This window comes from Hyperolius riggenbachi, chromosome 3 (genome assembly GCF_040937935.1).
Source record: "Hyperolius riggenbachi isolate aHypRig1 chromosome 3, aHypRig1.pri, whole genome shotgun sequence".
NCBI classification, from domain to species: Eukaryota; Metazoa; Chordata; class Amphibia; order Anura; family Hyperoliidae; genus Hyperolius; species Hyperolius riggenbachi.
Genome location: NC_090648.1, coordinates 114,652,436 through 114,672,571, shown reverse-complemented (window position 1 = coordinate 114,672,571; position 20,136 = coordinate 114,652,436). Strand labels below are relative to the sequence as shown.

The window sequence follows — 20,136 nt, the reverse complement described above, 5'->3', positions numbered from 1 at the left end:
CCCTATATCTTTTTTTTTTTTTTACATCTAAATGATCTATTAGGGATGCTCATTCGGATTCTACGGAAATGCAATTTCCGAAATTCCGATCGGAAATTGCATTTCCGCATCGGAATACGGAAATCGGTAATGCAAGTGCCGTAGGCGGATTTCCGCCGGAAATCGCGGAAATTTCCGCCGGAAATCGCGGAAATTCCACCCGAATTTAACATCGATTTTCTCAAAAACTATAACGTCTTTTTGAAAACCTTTTTTTGCATCTTATTCACAAGATTCAGTTTAATAAACCCTGAAAATTTGGTGTTTCTAGGACTTAACCACTTGCCGACCGCACGCTTATACCGTGCGTCGGCAAAGTGGCAGCTGCAGGACCAGCAACGCAGTACTGCGTCGCCAGCTGCAGGCTGATTAATCAGGAAGCAGCCGCTTGCGCGAGCGGCTCCTTCCTGTCAATTCACGCCGGGGGGCTCCGTGAATAGCCTGCGGGCCGCCGATGGCGGCTCGCAGGCTAAATGTAAACACAAGCGGAAATAATCCGCTTTGTTTACATTGTACGGCGCTGCTGCGCAGCAGCGCCGTAAGGCAGATCGGCGATCCCCGGCCAATCAGCGGCCGGGGATCGCCGCCATGTGACAGGGGACGTCCTGTCACTGGCTGCACAGGACGGATAGCGTCCTGTGCAGCCCCGATCCCCAGAGGAGACAGATAGGAGAGGGAGGGGGAGAATGTCGCCGCGGAGGGGGGCTTTGAGGTGCCCCCCCGCAACATGCCTGCAGGCAGGAGCGATCAGACCCCCCCTGCACATCATCCCCATAGGGGGGAAAAAAGGGGGGCGATCTGATCGCTCTGCGTGCCCGCTGATCTGTGCTGGGGGCTGCAGAGCCCACCCAGCACAGATCCCAACAAACAGCGCTGGTCCTTAAGGGGGGGTAAAGGGTGGGTCCTCAAGTGGTTAAGGGGGTTTTGCTATTAACCGCTAAAGTCGGCGGATTTTTACGGTAATGTAAAATGCAGATAATCTGCATCTGCCTATTTTCTGCATTTTACATTACAGTAAAAATCCGCCGACTTTAGCGGTTAATAGCAAAGCCCCCGTAAGGCCTAGAAACACCAAATTTTCAGGGTTTATTAAACAGAATGTTCTGAACAAGATGCAAAAAAAGTTTTTAAAAAGACATTATAGTTTTTGAGAAAATCGATGTTAAAATCGGGCAGAATTTCCGCGATTTCCGGCGGAAATTCCGCATTGGAATGCGGAAATTGGTAGCGGAAAGCGGAATCGGTAATTGGTACATGACGGAATGCAGATTTACCGCGGAATCGGAAATTGGCATTCCGACCATCCCTATGATCTATGTCTTGTTTTTTTCAGCACAAATTAGGCTTTTTGTCAGTGATATTTGTTTTAAGTAATTACTTTATTTTCTATGCATTTTAAAGGGAAAAACAAGAAAAAATGAAGAAATACATTTATTTCTCAAATTCCATCCACTTTAGTTTTAAAATAAACAATACTACTATAGTGTAGATAAAACCTAAACATTTTATTTGCCCATTTGCCCTGGCTATCACAACACTTAAATTATGTTCCTAGTACAAAGTATGATGAAAATATATTATTTGGAAACAAATGTATTTTTTCTGTTTTGTGGTTTTTGTTTTCTTACTGTACCCTATCAATAAATACAAGCCCTTATTTGCAAAAAATAAGAGTACTATATCCTCATGACACACATTTTAAAAAGCTGCGTGTGAAAAAAACGCGGAAGCACCGCCGCATGCACTTCTGGCAAGGCGGCGGATTCCGCGTCCAGCGTGTCTACTGATGTGTGTGTTCACTCGTCTTTGCATCTGCCCGAATGCGGAGGAACCGCCGCATGCGCTGGTGGCATGGCGGCGGATTCTGCGTGCAGCACAATGGGCATTTCACAGCAGGGGTCTGGTATGGCTGGGAGCTGTAGTCCACATAGGTTTAGGTGGACGCGCGCGCGCGCTGAGAGGAAGAGCTTTATGCCAGTCAGTGGGGGATCAGCTGACCAGGCTGGTCAGCTGACACCAGAAACGGTTTCCATTGGTCCAGCACTTGGGGGAGGCGCTGGAGAGCGCTGAACTATATATACTGGTGGCTGGGCATTTGCTGGTTGTCTGCCGTTGCGATCACTACGTGGTAGCACTCAGACCTTGTCTGTATCTGTGTTATTAGACCAGTTTCCAAAGGTGTTGATGGCCAAGGATCTCACACCTTAGTCTAGGAATACTGTTATTATCTGTATTCTTATTTAAGTCCAGTTTCCAAAGGTGTTGACGGCCAGGGATCTCACACCTTAGTCTAGGAATACTGTTATTATCTGTATTATTCTTATTACCTAGTCTAGTCCCTGGAGTGTGAGAATCTTGGAGCTCACACTCAAGTCTAGGCATTGTTGATTATCTGTTATGACTTACTGCATTTCCTGACCATTCTCCTGATCTCTGATTTTGTACCTTTGTCTTTCTGATTCTCTGTTGCCAAAACTCGGCTAGTCCCTGTATTCTGTATCTGCCTACTGTCTTGGTACTTTATCTGTCCGTGTGTTAACGACCTGGCTTGTCCGACCTCGAGAACTATCTCTCCTGTTAGGAGATAGTTCACTGACTTGTCAGTGACACTCCCCTTTGTGTCAATCATGTTCTGTCCTTCCCTCTCTCTGTCTGACTCCTCCCCCGGGAGAGTTCAGTCTACGGAAGGAACCCGTTGCCGAGCAGGATTCCTATCTGCTCTTGCACCTGCCTTAAGGGTGTGCTACTCAAAGTATTACTGTTGCACCAAAACACTCGTCTTAGGTGTCCAGGGGCTAGTAGATATATCTGATTATCAGTGATACTGCAGATCATCGATAATCTCGTATATATCTGCATTCTCGGTGATACTGCAGATCACCGATAATCAGATCCTCTCTGTGTTACACCGATCGTTACACTGCGTCCCTAAGGTAACTATTTATGTATTTTTTTTCTAATTGTTGTCACTTTGGCAACTATGGGGGCAACTATGTGGGAGTTAATGTCTAAAAGATATGTATTTTTTATCCACTAGATGTTCCCACACACTTTATTCCCTATACTTAGAACAGTGTTCATTTCAATGAATGATCACTGGCTTCTGGCTGAAGCCAGTGATCATTCACTCACAGACACTTTTATTGGCTTTGAATCCAGAGACATAACAACAAAAGTTGTTTAAGTGATACCTTCAATGACTAACTGTACAAGATTTATTTGCAAATAGAAAAAAGGAGGGGAGGAGTGCTCTTAGTGTGATAAAGTTTTATTATTGGGAACATGCAAATAAAAATGCACTCACTGGAGACCTGTAGAGTATTGTACTATGTTAGCCATCAGTTAAAGCAAATAGTTTTGAATCAGGATGATACCACTTATTGGTTAACTTATAAAAATGTAGCTTCCTGCCCATTTGCATTTGCCCTCGAAGATTTACATCATGGATGCCCTTTTGTGACTCATAATTCTTGATAGGCCTTTTTCAGCTTTTATTTCCTTTTTCTTTTATTTGATGTAAACAAGGGAGCAAGGATAAGCACTAATGGCCTAACCATCTGGTGCTGGGGGTCCTTGACATTTGGATTTAAGTGTGATGAAGGCACAATAGCTGAAAGCTTTGTCAGGGTTCTTGCGAGCCATCAGGGTTCTGTTGATCCCGTCACTGGTAACAAAGGGCAAGCAGTCTTGTGGCATGGGGTCTAAGCAGGCATGGGTCTTCACCAGTGCACTACGCAAGGGATGATGGACCATCACCCTTAGTGGGTGGCTGACTAGTTTGCTGCCTGGTGCTTGCTAGGTCAGGACCCCCAGGACTACCGCACCAGTGACGGGAAGAACAGAGGGTACCTGATGGGATAAGGAGGGGTTTCGAGCAGAGCAGACTGTTGAGCTATCAGGCCAAGACAGGCTTGCAGGGCTGGAAGGCCTAACCTAAAGGGAATCCCAGGAAGGATACTGACAGGCAGGAGTTCGTTCCCAGGATGGGAACGGGTATGAAGGAAAACCTAGGAAGGGAGCAGACTAAAGGGAAAGGATTGGACACGCTGGGTAGCCCAGGAAGTGAGCAAGCAAACTGGGGAGGTTCCCAAAGGGGAATAGACAGGCAGTGGGAAGCCCTGGGATGCTGCAGATGACAGGGGGAGTACCCAGAGGGGAACTAGTAGACTGGAGGAATCCCCCAAGATGCTGCAGGTGACTGGAGGGGTTGCCAGAGGGCAACTGGCAGGCAGAATTCCGATTGACAGGCAGGGATCCTGGGATGCAAGATAGGCACAGACAGGCTTATGCAGATTAGCAGGTTAAAAAGGAGTAGCAATAGGGAAAAGCCAAAGGGGATCCTGGAGAGGAATGCCTGGTTGAGAAGGGAATGCCAAAAGGGGAACGACTTGGAAGGGAAAGGGGGGAACATCGTGGCTGTGACCAGGGATGCAATACGATCCATCTGTGAGAGCGCATGGTTTAAATACCCTGCCTCTCAATGAAGCAGGGTGCAGTACCGCATTCGGCCACTGCATAAAAAAGGAGAGGCACCTAGCAACAGGAGGACACCGGGACCCGAAAGTCCTCCGCCATCAAGTACAAGGAGCAGTGTAGGACTTGGCGGTTGGAAGTGTAACGAGCGATCATTACAAGCTGATGCATTTTTTTTAAGTCAGCCAATAAATGGTATCATCCTGAGTCAAAACTTCTTACTTCACTGGAGACCAGTAAGATAAAAGCAGTTCAAGGGCAAGGTGCTCACTATCTCATCCTGGAGGAAGCAGCCTTCCTAACTGCTAAGGCCAACAGTGTTAGTGGTCCAGATGGTGGTGTATACACAGGCTCCACTGGTGGACTTCCATGTGCCAGTGACATCACTACACGTTTTTGCGCTTCTGCGCCCTTGTCAGGTGAGTCATTGGCAAGCACATATTAGGTTAAAAATGGTTTGTGGGTGTCAACATCACCATAGTAACAAAGGTCTTTTGAGTGTGCATGCGCATAAATTTGCCAGAAGTGGCTTGGTCAGACTGGGTGATGCTTCTCCATGGAGACGCGAGTTTGTTTACCACATCTGTGACTGCTAGGCTGTCTCTTAGGAAGGGACCAGTGGGTATGCAAACAAAAGGATTAAAATTAAATTTAAAATTTAAAATAAAAAAACTTGCAGGTAACTGACACAAAATCTTGTACAGTAATTTAACACACAACATTGAATGCACATTTGCAAATTAGAATAAGGACACCGTCATAAATAATAAAATGCTGTGCACCGTATGTAATAATAAATAAAGTGAATTGATAAAACCATACAGAAATGCAATTGCAAAGGTGAAGATGTTAATGGTTTGGGTAAAAGAAGGTGGTGGGCTGTACATGTGTATGTTTTGTCGATAAAGATGTACATGTATGCCATGGACATTCTGATATACATGAGTTTACTGCACACATGCATCACCATTCTGTGTGAAAATTGGGAGAGTGGAAAAACACTGCGGTGTGCAACAAGGGGGATACTGAGTGTGACCTGAACAGAGCATATGGGGTGTGAATCTGGCTACACAAAAAGTGTAAATAGGGCATCCATCGAGTGGAGTGGAATCATGGGGGACGTGGTAGAAGAATGGAGGGGCTGGTGAGACCAAGCAATGCATGTTGCAAGGAGCACATATTCCGAAGGGAAAACATATTGTGGGTATTGAGCAATGAAAGGGATGCACATAACATTAGTCATCCAAAATGGGCAAAGCAGTTTTGTCACCCATAGGGTGGGGAGGAGGGGGGGGGGGACTGGAGGGCAAAGGGTGGGCTAGAAGGGGAGGAAAAAGGAGGGATGGGGTGCTGTGAATCAAAGGAACCTGACAACCTCAACTTCCTCATTGAGGCCCAGTGGTGTGAGGGTATTGAGGTTAAAATTCCAAAAGGCCCCTCTCACAGAAAGTCTGCAGAACCTTAGGCCTGATGGTAGTTCTGTTGATTTCTTTGTAAGCTGTTGAAACTTTAAGTTTCTTCTTCAGGAATTTTACAGAACTGGATCAGAACCACACCGCTTTGGGAGCACATGATCTTATTCACCAACCATTGCAGAGTGAGTCCCATCATGAACGGGCCACAGAAGCGCATGCTAGCAGCCGCATTTGATTGGCAGGATGCACCTGTACGTCGTGTTTGTGGCAAAGGTAAGCAAATTGGGCGCGCATGTATGTTCAGCTTGCAATAAGTGGTTAAAATTGAATGGAAAGGGAAACTTACTTTCAAAGGAAAGCTACAACAATAACAGCCCAGACATGTTTTACAGGCTTTAGACAACACATGAACACAAATTGTAGACAGGGATCCCATTACCTCAGGTGTTTTTGAGTAAAAAATAGCAGCACAGCATACTCAACCTCACTTATCGCTTCCAGCTAGGAAGTAGGTCCAGTGCATTGCATAGTCAAACCCAGATATCCAGAGCTCAGCAGCCATGTCAATGTAACACATTACATCCCTGATGGATGTTCAGAGGCCTGGCTGCCATCTACTCTTCACCCCTGAGCACACCTCACCTTACCAAAATGACCAGGTGGAAAGCAACAGACAAAGCTCTTACCTTGCTTAGGGCACCCATTTCACCTTAAAGTGGGATTATTCTCCTTAGCGGTAATCCCGAGTCAGGTTCGGGATTGAAATACACAGCTCAGAGCAGTAATCCCGTACCTGAATGAGTTGTATGCAGGAGCTGCTGCAGATTTCTTTGTGGTATTTTTTTCTTTCTTGTTTTTAGGGTTTAAAAGCTTGTGAAAAAATTGCACGGCTTTTAGACCCTAAATCTAGAAATAATCATAATGCCAGGGAGGTTAAACTCCCAAAACTAAAATTTCAGTAACTACTCTTAGGTACATAAAAGAACATTTGAAAGCATTCCCAAGCATTGCCTGTGTGCAAAAAATGTTTACTTTCACTGCAGAGAGCAGAACAAGATTAACTTTGGCTCATTGGCAAATACACAATTGCCGGCTGAAGATTTCTACCTGGTCTCCTGATTCTGATCCCCTCCTCCTTTTCTGCTGAAGTGACTCAGCTTTTCTGGGGCATTTTGTCTACTCAGCAGAGGAAGGAGCAAAATGAAGACCCAGACACAGCGTGTCTCCTGGCCGGCAATGCCGATGTGTCAGAGATAAGCTATCTTGTACTGTTCTCTGCAGTGAAAGTAAACATTTTTTGCACACAGGCAATGCTTGGAAATGCTTTCAAATGTTCTTTTATGTACCTAAGGGTAGTTACTGAAATTTTAGTTTTGGGAGTTTAACCTCCCTGGCATTATGATTATTTCTAGATTTAGGGTCTAAAAGCTGTGCAATTTTTTCACAAGCTTTTAAACACAGGGAATGCTTGCAAATGCTTTCAAATATTCATTTATGTATCTGAAAGAAGTTACTGCAATTTTATTTTTGGGTGTATAATCCCTCTCTGTGTAAGTCCTGCTGCCCCAACTTTGTGAAAATAGCGCTTCGCAAAACGATAGGCAACGTTTACATTCTAGTAACTGAATAATGACAAAACCGCACATTAGCAAGGCATGATGGGACTTCCTTCTTATCTATAAAGCAGGTTACATGAACCTGCCTTAGCTCACTGATTCATATCGTTTAGAGAACATCACATCTGCTCTCTTCTGTAACATGAGCCATTCATTTCTTGCTCAGTTGGAACAAACAACATCTCTGTAAATGTAATTGGTATTTGTGTAAATGTTATTATTGTTTGGCGTTTTGAACATATTAAAAAGCACAATACAATCACCAAACGGCAGCTTGCCTTTATATGGTACACACAATTTCAACTTAAGCAAAGGCGCACTATCCCATTAGAATATACATTTTAATGTAAATGATAATTCCATCACAGCTCAATGTCACTTGTATATACGCAGCCTAATATATTCTATTTCCCTTTTTTTATTCTGGTATTTCACTGCCTACATTAACAGATCACCTAAGTATCAGCTTGAGGCCTCTTTTTTGTTGCTAGTACTTTAGCACCACCTAGTGTATAAATGTTGAACTGCAACACTCCTTAATGTAATGATCTAGCAGGCCAACCTCAGGACAGTCAACCACAGATGTCTGGAAGATGTTTTCAGCATATTAGCCCACATTTGTTCATGTGACCCAATAGGGAAGATGAGTGGCCTAAGTGAATTATTCTAGAAGCCCAGTCATATGTTTCTAATGTGACCCAGAATAGCAATGAACCAGCTCTGTACTTCGTAGTGTCTCCACTGTAAATGCATTATGACTACATTGCTGTAAAGTGACACTGAAGCGAAAAAAAAAATTATGATATAACGAATTGTATGTTTAGTACAGATAATTAATAGAACATTAGTAGCAAAGAAAAGAGTCTCATATTGTTATTTTCAGTTTTTTTTATAACATTGCATCATTCTGTCATATTTGCAGTTTACGAAAAACACACTCTGTATTTTAAACTCTGAAACAGAGAAGAGCTAATTAACCTTTGAACTTCCCTGCAGTAAAACCTTATCTGAAGCTGTCTTCTTTGATGTATAAGTGCTTCAGAAAATAGAACTGTATTCGACCCAAGTTGAGTCGGAGATCTCAGAGAAACTCTTTTGCATAGATAACAACTGAAGTTTCTTAACTCTTCCTGTACTGTAAACAATATAATACTCTTTTCTTTGTTACTAATGTTCTATTTCTTAGCTGTACTACACATATAGTTAATTATCTCATAAGTTTATTTTCACTTCAGATTCCCTTTAAGATTAGTGAAAAAATAGGAGTAGAAATGGGCCTAAACTAAGCTAAACCTTTGCTATATAAACAAGGCATAGGAAGTTAACCACTTTACCACCACAGGTGCGTATATCTACACTCCTTTTAACACCCTTTCCCCACCAGGAGCGTAGATATACGCACCTCCCGCCGCTACCGCCGCTGTCTGCGCTCCCGCTCGCTCGTGCGCATGCTCCTGCGCTCGTGCACGCTGCCCGCCGCTCGCCTGGAGATCAATGAACGGGAAAAAACGTTCCCGATTGTTGATCTCAGGCCCCCAGCAATGATCGGCTGCTTCAATGAGAAGCAGCGCAATCATTGTGGAAAAAAAAGTTTCCAAGCCTCATTGTACTTCCTGTAAGTGTACTTCCTACGCTTACAGGTCGCATGCACAAAAAGTTACTGTGGCCATCTTGTGGCCAAATAGTAACACTACACCCAAAAGCATTTTTCATATACAAATACATAGGTTTACATTATAAATTAACTCATTACCTCAAACACTCCCCAATTTTTTTTTTTTATTTTTTTTTTGTTACATTATTACAAATTACAATAAAAAAAATACATAAATAGTTACCTTAGGGACTGAACTCTTTAAATATTTATGTCAAAAGGGTATAACACTATTACTTTATAAACTATGGGCTTGTAATTAGGGATAGACGCAAAACTGAAAAAAATGCACCTTTATTTCCAAATAAAATATTGGCGCCAAACATTGTGATAGGGACATAATTTAAACAGTGTAATAACTGGGACAAATGGGCAAATAAATGTCATTTTAATTACAGTAGCATGCATTATTTAAAAACTATAATGGCCGAAAACTGAAAAATAATGATTCCCCCCCCCCCCCCCCATTTTTTCCCTATTTTCCCATTAAAACACATTTAGAATAAAATAATTCTTGGCATAATGTCCCACCTAAAGAAAGCCTAAGGCGAAGAAAACAAGATATAGTTCATTTCATTGCGATAAGTAATAATAAAGTTATAGACGAATGAATGGAAGGAGCGCTGAAAGGTGAAAATTGCTCTGGTGCTCAAGGGGTAAGTGGTTAAAATACCTTCTTGAGTCTTCAGTTAAGTCCAGAAGAAATAAAACAGGGCAAGACAGGGAGCCACTAGGTGTATCTGATCAAGCTGAAAGCTATACTCACCATGCCCTGGTAATAGAGATTTTTATATATGTGTCTCCATTCAGGTACTGAAGGTTGTCTTTGGTGATCACTTTCCTTGAGAAAAAAGACAGTCTGATAGATTGTCCAGAGTTCCCCCAAAAATGTTTTTCACAGTTAATCGGGATCACTGAAGATTGGTATGTAGGAATTGCCTTGAATAATGATGGTGAAACAGTGTGAAGCAAAGGGCAAGAGCTCCTAAGATGTAAATGCATGTAGAGTTATAATCCTAGGGGGAGCATCCCTTCCAACTGTAGGTGGAGTCATGGCTAGAGGGAGTCTAACTACTTACCCACCCTCCCTGCAATACAGGTGTTATTGTGGCCATACTTGTAAAGACTTTGGGAATCATAATGGCCACATTTGTTCTATGCATTTTGGGGCCAACCTCAATGTCTACTTGCCATCTTCCTCCCTTATAAAGTTTCCTGGTGTCTAATGGCCCCCTCCAACCCCTATGTCTAGAGGCCCCACCTTCCCCTATACAGTTCTGTAGTTTGCTTTCCCCCCTACCTCCCCATATGGATTCCCTGGTGTTCTAGGGATTCACCTCCACTATAGCTTCCCTGGTGGTCTAGAGTGGGCCAAACATAATGCAAAGTGGGGAAACCACTTGAGGGCCAAATTGAATAGCTTGGAGGGATAGATTTGGCCCACAGGCAGGAGTTTGACATGTGTACCTTAGTGGCTCTGTAACCTGAAGAAGGGATATATATTTCTCAAAAAAAACCATGGGTGGTTACCCTTAAACCTTGGGTACTCTTAATCTCACTCTGTTTCCATAATTCTTTCTGAGCACCTCCTAAATCCCTATCATCATACGATGTTAAAGTTAACAATTAGAAGTTGCAATCTGTGAAAGTTATGCAGCAAACAATGTTTTGTTCCAGAACTATAACAAGTATAATATGCCAAATTTGTACTTTTGCTTAGCTTGTCAGGAAAGAGTTCACCTGCCACAGAGGCGCTCAAACTTATTGGTTGACCCACTGAGTTGTGCTCCCATTTTTGCCTGAGGAAGCGGGGTCACGCCCGCGAAACGCGTTGCATTTGTGGAGTTGAATAAATCACTTGACAATTCTATTTTATTGAGACTCAAGTGAGTTTTCTTTTTTTGTAAGAGGGAGGTGAGTCCACCTTAACATCCCCCTCTCCTTTTAAGCGGTTTTTAAAACGTTTTACTCTACTCTGGCGCCTCTGTATACCGGGTTTTTGCTGATCTTCTAGTCCACCCTGGGTGGAGGGGTGCATCCCCATCTACTATCTACAGAGAGCGACTTCTTAACCTGAGTGGGGTCAGGTCCTAATGCTCCCCACCTACATTTAAAGTGGTTGCCTATTGGTAACCCGTGTTTGTGAGTATATATATATATACATAAAATTGTATTGAACTCTTCATTTTACCTGACAATACTGCACCATATTGGGCTCTCGATTATCTTCTTGTTTTTAAACATTTTCAAAATGGAGGATAAAGAATTCCATCGGTCACATGGACAAACAGGGCGCAGGAGACGAGAAAGAGATATATGAGTAGACTACATGGGAGGTAAGTATGACGTGTGTATGTTTATTTTGACTTTTCATTTTCAGTTCAGGTTTACTTTAAGTCCATATCTGTTCACCCTCTCAATATGCCCTTCTTCCAATATTGAGAAAAGATACGTTTTTTTGCACCTCTGCTCCCCATCCATACACAACAGGAGGTGGGTGACAGAATAGGGGCCTATGGTGTTATAAGGTAAAAGCCCCTTAAAAAATGGCAAACAATTTGCAAAGTGACAACTATGGGCTTGATTCACAAAGCGGTGCTAACCTACTTAGCACGTCTAAAGTCTTTAGACGCGCTAACCAGGGTGCTAAGTAGGTTAGCACCGGATTTCTCAATCAGATCGCGCGCTAACTTTGCGCACGCAAAGTTTTATGCGCGCAAAGTTTTACGCGCGCTAAGTCCCATAGGTTTTAATGGGCACTTCGCGCGGAGCGCCCTGTGCTCTGTGCACTACGCGCATAAAGTTTTACGTGCATAAAGTTTTGCGCGCGTAAAGTTTTATGCGCGAAAAGCTTGTTTAGACGTGCTAAGGGGGTTTTCACAGGCGTGCTAACAGTTAGCACCGCTTTGTGAATCAAGCCCCATGTGGGAAAAGCCCCAACACATTTTTACTCCGATCCTGGTCAATAAATAAAACACATTTTATGACCTTGTCACGCAAAGGGATAAAAATAAATATATTTGACAAATGTAAAGTCATGCATTTTGGACGTACTAATGGTCTAGCACCATACAAAATAAATGGGATACAGTTGGGGACATCAAACTTGGAGAAGGACTTAGGAGTACTCATTGACAACAAGTTAAATAATCGTACTCAATGCCAAGCCGCTGTAGCTACAGCTAACAAAATTTTGGGATGCATTAAAAGGGAAATAAAAACTCGAGATGCTAGCATAATATTGCCCCTGTTTAACTCTCTAGTAAGGCCACATCTGGAATATGGAATTCAGTTCTGGGCACCACATTACAAAAAAGATATTGCAGTTTTAGAGCAGGTGCAGAGACGAGCAACAAAATTGATACGTGGGATGGAAGGTCTCACTTATCAAGAAAGGTTAGATAAACTGGGTTTATTTAGCCTAGAGAAAAGACGCCTTAGAGGGGATCTAATTAACATGTATAAATACATCAGAGGGCAATACAATAGCTTGGCGGATGAGCTTTTTGTCCCTAGGCCTTCTCTAAGGACTAGAGGACATGATCTGCGCATGGAGGAAAAACGTTTTAGCCATTTATTTAGGAAAGGGTTCTTTACAGTAAGAGTGATTAAGATGTGGAATGCATTGCCACAGGAAGTCGTTATGGCAAACTCTATACCTGCATTTAAAGGGGGCTTAGATGCTTTCCTTGCGTTGAAAGACATCCATGGCTACAATTACTAGGTAATGCCTAATGATGTTGATCCAGGGATTTATCTGATTGCCATCTGGAGTCAGGAAGGAATTTTTCCCTTTAGGGGCTAATTGGACCATGCCTTGTAAGGGTTTTTTCGCCTTCCTCTGGATCAACAGGGATATGTGAGGGAGCAGGCTGGTGTTGTACTTTATACTGGTTGAACTCGATGGACGTATGTCTTTTTTCAACCAAAATAACTATGTATCTATGTAACTATGTAACTATGATTATTTTAGGAAATAAAAAAAAAAATATTCAGATATTAATATATTTATTTGAGGTTGTAAGTGTGTTTTATGAACATGTTTCTAGCAAACTCCATGGATTCTAAGCAGCATAACCAGATCCTTGCTGGCAATCAGCTGATATTGGCATATCAGCTTTTTTTTTACCTAAGGTGATATGACAATATTTGATGAAGGGGCTAATACCGATAAACATTTATAAAGTAATTCTGTAAAAAATAAGACAGTTCTTTCAATATGTTATTTTAAATACAGTTCCTCTTACACAGGAAGAAGGGTAGCAACTTTACCCCCACCCACTTAAAGGAATACTATCGATGTATGCATTTATTTTTAAATGCTGTATGTTGTAGCACACATTAGGGCAAGTACTAGGAGCAATTTGATTCCTCACACAGCTTTTCCTCTCAGCTGTAAAATCCTCCGTCAGTTTTGGCGTCAGTTTTGGATACAAAATGTATCTAAATACTGAGGGCTCCCAGAGGGCTAGACCATGTCTCTGCACAGGGGAGTTGCTATCAACCCCTCAGTTTATAGTTTAATTATCTCCTTGCTGAAAGAATCTTGTTGATATGGTGGTAAGGGGTTAAATATTCTAGCAATGTGTGTTTATTATCTTTGCTTCTCTTGACTGATAAAGATACTAATAATGCTAATTGTAAACAGTGGTCTACCCCTCTCAGCAGCTTGTAAAGTGGATGCAGCCTGGAGTGAATCATCACAAGCAGGCAGCCAGGCAACCCAGTCTAAAGGTGCCCATACACTCGTCAGATTGGCAGCAGATAGATAAGAAATGCATCTGATGATCTATCTGATGCGTTTTTAGAACATTTTTTACCAGGATAGAATTCCAATAGATTTCAGTTTGAAATCTATTGAAATTCGATCTAATGGCATTTTTTTGCCATCAGATTTCCATTAAGGCCAATGCAAACTGATAAGCAATCTCATCAGATCGACCTAAATTTTCCACCCTGCAAGTTCGATGGAAATCCATCGAAATCGATCGAAATCGGCCATCGATCGGTCGATTGGCCAACCGATTTGCAATCGATCGATCGATCGATCGGGATCGATCGGTCGGCCAGAAAATCGGCTGAGTGTATGGGCTGCTTAAGTGTAAGCACAGACTAGTGTTATAGCTAGTTATATTCCAGCAATATTACAGCTCATTTAGTTACCTGTTACCACCTCAGATCAGCCTATTTCTCCTCATGTCTCCTGCATGCTGTGAGTGACACAGTGAAATATATTTGTGAGCTGTGCGAGAAATAAATTTTTAAGCATAAATAGAGGGAGAGAGACCTGGGTGAACAAATAAAGTGCCCCTAGCACTAGTGGTAATGTGTACACTAATATAGAGTATTACAAAAAAGTTGTTTTAATCGATAGTATTCCTTTAACTCATGCCAAAGGAGGACACAAAGCAGTGTCCGTTATGTGGGGGGGCGCATTAGTTTAATAAAAAGGTGTCATTGGATAGGGGAACTTTAGTGAAAAGGGGAAGAAAAGAAATCAATACATTGCAAAGTGAGAAGTTAAAAAAGACAGATCAAGAAATAATTGATATTCGCCATGTTAATTTGTCTGCACGTAACCATTTTTACTATTGGCAGACATGAAAAAAGACTAGACAGCACCAACTGCCATTATCTACTGTATAACCACTTGCAATGTGATAGGCTAAAAGGTTGTTGTTGTTTTTATAAATATGCTGTACACATACACAGAGGGAGATAATGTTTGCTTGGCAGTTGTAAACAGCTATTTCCACAATGCAACAAGGCTCCCACAGTGTGATGTCAGGACCTAGGCCCTGACATCACACTGTGGGAGGGGTCTCACCACAATATCAGCCATACAGAGCCCCCTGATGATCCATTTGAGAAAAGGAAAACATTTCTCATGGGAAAGGGGATATCAGCTACTGATTGGGATGACGTTCAATCCTTGGTTACAGTTCCTTTTTAAGCATAAGTGCACTAACACTTTAATGACCCAAATAGAATCCCCCAATAGGAGCGGCCACCCCAGGAATGAGGAACTATGTACAGTGTTCCTGCATTTAAAGCTTTAATCTCTACCATTAGCCTCAGAACAACAATAAGCCTGTTTTCCAGGAGGAAGGGAACAAACCTCTGTGAGCGGAATCTGCAGTCGTTTTGCAGGGTAGCAATTAATAGTCGGGTCTCCTGGCGCTGCAAGGATTAAGAAGTAAGTAAATCAGATAAAAATCAGACTAAAAGTTTAAGAACAAAAAACATCAATTAATGGGGCAGAACATCAGGATTTATTAAGTGGAACATGTTATTGTAATGAGATTTCAAATCTCATTATCAACAGTGCTACCAAATCTCATTTATTGCTGAAAGGTGTATTTCCAGCGTAATTAGGCATGATATTTTGATTAAAAATTAAACTGTTGTTCCAATAACTATGATGGAAACGAATGCGTTTTTATTTTACAAGACATTTACTCGGCGAGAGGTTAGATCATAAAGGGAGGGAAATGTTTACTTAAAGGATTTGTTGGCTAAATGAATCCCTAATGATTATTTTTGCAGGATATTTGTTTCAGGGTGGTTGCGATTCCTCTTGTTCTGCCTTTCCGAAAAAGCAGTCTAAATGTAACGTCACAACAGTGGCCTGTAAAATCTCCCATAGAAACACGTACAATCAGGCCCAGATTTACTTTTCAGGAGCCTATAGGCACAGTTGTCCTGGCACCCTAGACTTCGCCCTCCATGAACCCTCCAAGTGTGCTGGCTGTCCCAGCTCTCACTTCTCCCTTACTCCCCTTGCCATTGGTAGCTACAGTTGCCACTTAGTATTAGGCAGCCAGAGCTAACCTTGGTATTATGTAGCTAGAGGTGTCTCCAAGTATTAGATACCTAGAGGTGCCCCCGACTGGAGGGAGATCTGCTCAGTGGAATGCAGAGACCCGGGTGAGTACTCTCTCATTTACACTCTGTACTCTGGTGGGAGGCACTAGGGGAGGTGAGTGAGCCGCCTTTCCATCTTCAGGCGCCTGTAGGCACGTGCCTACAGTGCCATATGGTAAATCCAGTCCTGCATACAATTTATTCATGAAATGCTTTTTTCCTCTTCTCAGTGTTCCCTCCTCATTTGTGGTTCAAGCCTTTTTCACTTATAGGGCCTTATTGGGCCCAATCCAATTCCCTTTTTCTCCTAAGTTTTCTCCATGGTGATATTTTCTCAAAATAAATAAAATTCCTTGAACTCTTGCACAGGACAGAAGGAAAACAGAGAAATGCTCCCTGTATGTATTTAGAGAGTTTAGCCTGTCTAATTCCCTCTCATATATCACTAATCCCAAATGTAATTTCATCTCTCAGCTGTGTCAGCTCAGGAAGCACGGCAGTCCTCGGCAGAGCAGCTACTTTGTAAACACAGGATGTTAACCCTATGAAAGCGTTCATGAAAGCAGGAAGTAGCAGATTTATTGCAGGATTTGTATCACCTGTAACAAAGAAATGTTTTTATTTATAGGTTATTATGCTATTGCTCATCTTTTTAGAGCAGAGAGGAAGTTTTGAGTTCAGGTCCGCTTTAAGCCACTAGCAAGCAAGAAAATACTCAGAATAATTCTGACAGTATGCTTTCACCAACTTTTTGACACTTTTTCGATTGCAGAGTGCAAACATTACTTTACAGAAGATGAAAAATGATCTCCTAGGAGAAAAAGTGAATTGGAATGCGCCCATAATTGTCCACATAAAAAAAAAAATCTAATTTTTTTTAAGCCAACAGTTAATCTTGTTAGAATTGTCATTTTATAATTTTCATGAAAATTACATCCCTTTCCGGCTACGTGTAACACATTACTATTGGTTTTCTACTCCTGTACCTTTGCCTCGGAAGAAAGCAGGAACTCATTTACGTGCCAGACAAAAGGATACTGATTGATAATTCCGTCTGACAATCTGCTAGAAGGCAGGGCCATGCTTTCTCATAATGGCTGAGCTGTGTGTGTTGTCAGAGGATGAGCTTCAGATTCAGGGAAAAGTGAAGTTATTATTGTTATTTAGTATTTATTATACAGCACTGACATCTTCTGCAGAGCTGTACAGAGTACATTGTCTGTCTTATGACTAAATAACTGTCCCTTAGAGGGACTCACAATCTAATCCCTACCATAGCCATATGTCCATGATAGTCATGGGCCCAATTTTTAATGGAAAGCCAATTAACTGTATGTTTTTGGGATGTGGGATTAAACCAGAGTCCACAGAGGAAACCTATGCAGACATGGGGAGAACATACAAACTCTGTGCAGATCGTGCCCTGAAGTTCAGCCTGAATATCAGTTGCTCAGTTTATGGCTAATCAAACCAGACTTCAGTAATGTGTATGGGAACGATCGTTGGGCTGTATCGGTGTTTCAGCAATACATAATAGGGTGATTTGGCATATTTATAAAGTTCTTAACCTTAAGGTACACATGCACAATTATTGTCACCACTCACCAGCAGGAGTCAGGACTTCATCAGGTGAGGTGACAGCTTGCAGTGAACTGCTGTACAGACACGTCAGTATCCTACAGGTGAGTGACAGTCTGTTGCTATGGAGCAGGAAAGAGGGAAACCGCATGGCACACAACCCAATGGGAGTGGTAAAGAGGAAAACAGTGCTCTCGACCTGTGTTTGGCTGAGATGATCCAGCACCCCTTATTTCTTGGCGATGTATTGGGGCGCTGTAAACACACTAGGTTCTCTGCAGAAACAGCCCTGACCGGCCACCTCAGCCAAGAACAATCTGACGTCTGTATGAGGCTTTAGCAGTGGACTTCAAAGTCAAAAGGATGCTAGCCTCCACCAAATCTTACTAAGAAAAGTCTGGTAACCATGGGCAAAAACTGCTATCTTGCCTAGGGTCCCATTTCATCTTAATCCATTTCTGCTAAATGCTGTACATGCATTAAAGGCAAAAGAAAAATGGGCAGCAGGTAATACCAATAGCAGAATATTGGTTAATTCGTACTGATTTCCGAGGCTTCTCTGAAGGTTTCTTAACAATTAGGTTTTTACAGGAACAAGTTGTTAGCCTATTGCCCGACCCTCAGACTTGGATGACCAGGGTGTCCCATTTCGTTTAGCATATCACCTTTGACCTGTCCAGCTAGGAAGACCCTACCAGAAGCTAGGCTACCGCTGGCATAGCTCTCAGGATCAGTTGTTCGTGCAAGCCCCAACACTGCGACAAGGTAAGTATAACTTTGGCGGGGTAAAGATCAGTTGGAAGAACTAGAAAGAGATGGGCGGATTAAGATGCCAAAGACCTATTAAAAAAATACGCAACTGGAAACAGGCAGGGATGGATAGAGATGGATGGGGCAGGAAAATGAAGGAGGCCAAGGCTCAAATCGGGCTGTAGTGCCATAGAAGGAGGAGAATATTGGAAATTATACCTATATTATACTAACCCTCTGTATCCTAATTCTCACACTAACCCTCCCCTATTATACCTAACATTAACCAACATTAACCCCCTTGGCGGTATGAAAAATACCGCCAGGGGGAAGCGCAGCAGTTTTTTTTTTTAATTTTTTTTTTATCATGTAGCGAGCCGAGGGCTCGCTACATGATAGCCGCTGCTCAGCGGCATCCCCCCGCCCGCTTCGATCGCCTTCGGCGATCACCGATCAGGAAATCCCGTTCAAAGAACGGGATTTCCTGGAGGGCTTCCCCCGTCGCCATGGCGACGGGGCGGGATGACGTCACCGACGTCAGCGACGTCGGGACGTCATTGGGAGACCCGATCCACCCCTCGGCGCTGCCTGGCACTGATTGGCCAGGCAGCGCTCGGGGTCTGGGGGGGGGCCGCGCGCCGCACCGGATAGCGGCGATCGGGCGCGCGGCGGCGGCGATCGGGGTGCTGGCACAGCTAGCAAAGTGCTAGCTGCGTCCAGCAAAAAAAAAATTAAGTAAATCGGCCCAGCAGGGCCTGAGCGGCACCCTCCGGCGGCTTACCCCGTGTCACACACGGGGTTACCGCTAAGGAGGTTAACCACCTCCCACTTACTGCTAACAACTCGGTAATTAAAAAAACAGGAGTTTGGCTACAATGTACAGTGTACTCTACTGCTCCCAGTGAGCGGTTTTATAGGCACTTGAAATCATACGCTTGCCGCTGTCCCTGCAGAGTTCTGCTCCACTGCTGTTATATTGCTTGCTATTTTATGTGGACGCTGGTAGCTGGCATTTAGTACATTTAACATGGGCACCTACGGAGGCGCTAAAATTTCCCAGGCGCCCAAATTTGTGGTTTTATTCTGAATCCCCACCTTGTTAACAGTTTAATGTCTGCATGGATGGGATAGGCCCACCACTGCCCCATAATACAATCATACATGTCTAGCGCTCTGATATGCTGTCATCTCTGTCATTTTGTAGTGTGATACTCCGTATGTTTAATGCCTGATGAAGCGGGATTGTACCCGTGAAACGCGTTGCGATTTGTTCGTGGAGTATATGATTAAATTGTCTTTCATTCAAGCGACGACTTCATGTCCTTTTTGGAGTGACCGGTCCTCCACCACCACCCGAATGTTTTAAATCTTTTAGCATACTTTTATCCTTTTGGAGCTTCTGTAACAAAAACACCTGGAAAACGCTCTGATCTAGCGTTTTCCAGAGCGGTTTGCGTTTTTCCTATACTTTACATTGAGGCAGAAACGCTTCTGCAAACTGCAAATGTGCAGCAGGAGGCATGTTTGCGATTTGCTAAAAACCTAAAACCGCTTGTGTGGACCATTCCATTGAAATACATTAGCCGTGCGTTTTCACAGGCAGATGCGGTTGGCGGATTGCTGCTAAAACCGCTCGGTGTGGACTGGGCCTGAGAGACATTCTGCCTGATTATGTATTCTGTAGGTGAAAAGCTGTCTAATTGTGTTTTTGGGGGGACGCAGCTTATGACGCACAGGCAACAGCGGG

General features: G+C 43.0%; 1 long non-coding RNA gene across 1 annotated transcript in view; it reads right to left on the bottom strand.

Moving 5' to 3' along the window:
• The window catches only part of LOC137562963 (uncharacterized), a 155,079-nt gene extending 137,345 nt beyond the window's left edge, over window positions 1-17,734 (bottom strand). Inside the window, exons 1-2 of the long non-coding RNA XR_011030225.1 lie at window positions 17,667-17,734; window positions 15,316-15,377 (exon numbers count right to left, since the gene is read on the bottom strand). This is a non-coding gene — a long non-coding RNA (uncharacterized lncRNA). The remainder of the gene's footprint in view (window positions 1-15,315; window positions 15,378-17,666) is intronic.
• Between the last annotated feature and the right edge of the window lie 2,402 nt (window positions 17,735-20,136).